Source organism: Lolium perenne, chromosome 3 (assembly GCF_019359855.2).
Source record: "Lolium perenne isolate Kyuss_39 chromosome 3, Kyuss_2.0, whole genome shotgun sequence".
Taxonomy (NCBI): domain Eukaryota; kingdom Viridiplantae; phylum Streptophyta; class Magnoliopsida; order Poales; family Poaceae; genus Lolium; species Lolium perenne.
The window spans coordinates 153,865,056-153,868,815 of record NC_067246.2 but is presented as its reverse complement, the minus strand read 5'-3'; the positions used below and the strand labels follow the sequence as shown (position 1 = coordinate 153,868,815).

Genomic DNA, 3,760 nt, shown 5'->3' with positions numbered 1-3,760 from the left:
ACTTATCGGAATGTTCCAAATGATATTGCGTTGAAAAGATATTGATTAGGAGAATCTTTTTCATGTTGAATATTTTTCCAAATTCTAAATGGTTTTAATTTAATTTCAGAAATACATAAAAGTGAAGATAACGCCGACACAAGAACATTTCGAAATTGGCTCATCTAGATTGATTAGGTGTGGCATTGCGATATGTTGGAGTATTAGTAGAGTTATATTAGTGCTAATTGTACATTGAGTTGGTCGATTTGCGCAATCGGTGGTTGTACGGACGATTTCTATGCGTATGATTTCTGTCCAGAAAAAACAGAGTGTATGAGGTGCTCGAATATGGAAGTGAACTTCCCGATATCTGTTAGTGAACTTCCGATCGCGATATAAAGTTTCAGCTATGTTCAAAATGAACTTCCTACATGGTTCAAAGTGAACTTTCGCGCCCGTTACAAAATGAAGGTCGACAAAGTTAACTTTCAAAGTGAACTTTCAGTTAAAAGATGAATTGAATTCTTTGGCCAAGAATAAATGAACTACCGCTGTTCATGTAAAGTGAACTTCTCATACGAACAAAGTGCACTTTAGAACTTACTTTTAACTGATACTATGCATCGAATAAGACTGAACTGTCAAGATCAGAAAAGTGAACTTTTGCCAAGAATAAAAGGTGAGTGGAATTGAACTATTCGATTAATTGAAGAGGACTTCTCAACTTGCACGATGCAATTTTGATTCTTTTTTATTGTGCGCTTTTAACTAAAATTGCCAACACATATGGCACTAACTTCCGTAAAACAAAATTGAACTTTCAACGTAAATAAAAATGAACTTCTTATTTTTTTCTATTACACATCAACACAAGTACATGTTATTCATTTCCCCAAATTATTACAAGTAATCAGAGTTAAAGGCAAAAGTGAAAGTCAGACACAGTAACACTTCACGGAGGAAAAATGCTACAAAACTTCTCAACGGCATGCGATCATGGAGCTACGGTGACAAGATGAATGATGCAACCATTTGAGCCACGGTGACACAGTAGCACTTCAGCAAGTTACAGTTTTAATCCTCGGCCGCGTGCAAAGGACTGCTAGGGTATGTGCTGGTGGACTTCCTGACCGCGCACAAGGAACTTCCAGGGGATGCCCAGTGAACTCTTTTGGTGCTCTATTTCAAGCTGCAACTGCACAAGGGAGCAGGAAATGAGATCAAATATCAGAAGTGTCACTTATGAACTATCACAATGTAAGTATGCTTGACTAAAACGGGCTAAAATGAACTTCAGAAATCATGTCTAATACTTTATTTTGCATATTCTAATATATAATCTATTTGTGTGCGCTGCACAAAAATCATTTTTTGGCTGCAACAGTACAAACACAGTTGGTAAAGACGCCAAAAAAGTAGCCAAGCTGGAAGCAGCGACCTACAAGTTCAGAGCTACTCCCGTGAGAGCATCTGCTTCATTCAAAGAAATTGCATCACTAATTAGATAGCTACGGTAGCAGGCAGCTCCACCTGCCGCTGGATTGAAGTCCAGAAGTTGATGTCCCCTGCTTGCTGCCTTTCTTGGCTCCAAACCTAGGAGCTCCAGTCAAGCCATGAAACCTTCTATCAGGCCAGCGACAATGCTAGATTCTGCACATTAGTATTTACAGAAGTAAAAATCATGAATAATTCATCCATCCAGTAGTATTTTAGGCAAGTAAAAAATATTCGTCACACTCATTGCTATCTTTACTTCATGGTTACTACACATTTTCTATCGTCTGAGTTCAAGTTGAGACAGATCAACTACCTGCGTGTTGTGCTGGCATAGAGCAATATGACGGAGAGGTAGGTCCTCCTCTTACCTCTGCTGTATCTTCGCGGACTGATGCTTCGCGCCCGGAGGTTTCAACCGCATGTGTGCTTTAAACTGTAATTGTTAGACAGACAAAAGAACTGTCAAAATAAGAAAGTGAACTGGACCCTAATAACAATGTGAATAACCGGATCAGGTTCAGAACGTCACTCGGGGAGGTTCAGAGCAGAAGACCGGCAATGATGGACTCCCAGCGGTGGTGCTTGTGAACTCCCAGCGGCAGTGCTTCCTGCCAACGGAGAATGGAATTTCAGAGAGAAAAGCGAACTTCCTGAAAAATGAACTTGTAGAATTAACGTGTTGTCAGACATGCATCAACATATAAATGAATTATTATTGAACTCCTAGGCGAGAAAAAATAAACTTCAATCTGCCCGTTCTCTCTATCCATAAAAACAAAAATGGAAATAAAAAGGCAAATTGAAAAGCCTTATGTCCCATATTCAAAATATGCAATAGATATTCAGTACCCATTTTTTAACCATATATGAGTACCACTAAGGAATCTGCACGACCAATACCGAATAAGTGTACTGTACGTAATAGAGAATGTGAAGTTTCTAATTTTGATTTTACATGACCTTGAACTGAATTTCAGAAGAAATACTAAACAGAACTTCTGAAGAATACAAAACTGAACCTCGGGATTTTTGAAGCTAATAACCTCTACTCTGTTGAACTTCTTTTTTTAAGCTAATAAGCTACTGTTGTTTAATAAGTGTACTTCCTTTTTATGCTAAACTAAATTTATTTATTCAAAAAAGGGGAACATTCTGGTAATTTAAAACTGAACTTTTTAGAGAGACAAAAGGTGAACTTCAAAGCAATGTATCTTCTCTTTTTCGCTTTTGAACTAAAGCGTCAGTCAGAAAACGAACTCCAAGAAAATAACAAGTGAACTCACAATGGTGAACAATGTGAACTACCTTTCTTCCGTAGAAGGATCAACCTCTGTCTCTATATCAAATACATACAGAATAAAGGGACTGTCCCAAGAGGTGATTTAACTAACCAGTGAACTTCCACAATGAACTTTTTGGACAGAAAAATGTGAACTTACCAAATAAAGCGCACTTCTATTTTTTATACAGTGAATTCCCTATTTTCACAAATGTGCACTTCACATTATATGAATAAAATTAACATCAGTGAGTAATCAACTAAGCATCAACAAGAAATTAGCAGCATCACTTCAGCGATTAGCAGGGTTAATAATAGGAGTAAGAAGCTACAGCATCTCCGCAGCCTGTACAACAAGTATATAGGAAAACTGGAAGAAATTATTGGAGGCATCTTACCAAATTGTACTCCTATCCTATCGGTCATGTAGCATACTTCAAGATGATAAAAGCATACCACTCATAATGAACTTCACTTATTTGTGTCAGAACTACCAAAAAGATGTGACTGAACTGCTGTCGGGTTCACTTTCTATGAACTGCCTTTTCTTTCCTAATCAAAAGAGTGAACTCTTAGAGATAGAACTATATAGACAAAAGGAAGCGTCGCCATCTATTTTTCTCTTAGACTTCTATATAGACAAAAGGAAGCATCACCTTATATTTCCTCTGTGGAATACACGAAGGAGAAATCAACTCCCATTCTCCCTCTATGCAACACCCGGCTCTAGCTAACCTGGGATAAAATATGTTCACAAATATTCAGAAATATATAAAATGAAAATAGTAGTAGATGTGAACTTCGCGAATTAAGAGAAGTGAGCTTCACAGATTAAAACTGCGAGGAGCAGACCAACCTAGGCATGAAGCCTGGCAGGTCATAAAACTGCCGTTGCTTTGCGAAGGGAACTGCGAATTTTCATATTTGAACGAGTGCACTTCCTAGGTCAATTAAGTAAACTGCCAGGGAGCAATCAAGCTAGGATAGGCATCACAGGCAAAT

The 3,760-nt window shown here is 38.0% G+C and overlaps 1 long non-coding RNA gene across 1 annotated transcript; it reads right to left on the bottom strand.

Moving 5' to 3' along the window:
- Window positions 1-808: 808 nt before the first annotated feature.
- Window positions 809-1,643, bottom strand: LOC127326961 (uncharacterized). Its single transcript, XR_007868270.2, has 2 exons — window positions 1,513-1,643; window positions 809-1,177 (listed from the first exon to the last, which is right to left on the bottom strand). It is a non-coding gene; the product is annotated as an uncharacterized lncRNA (long non-coding RNA).
- Window positions 1,644-3,760: the final 2,117 nt, after the last annotated feature.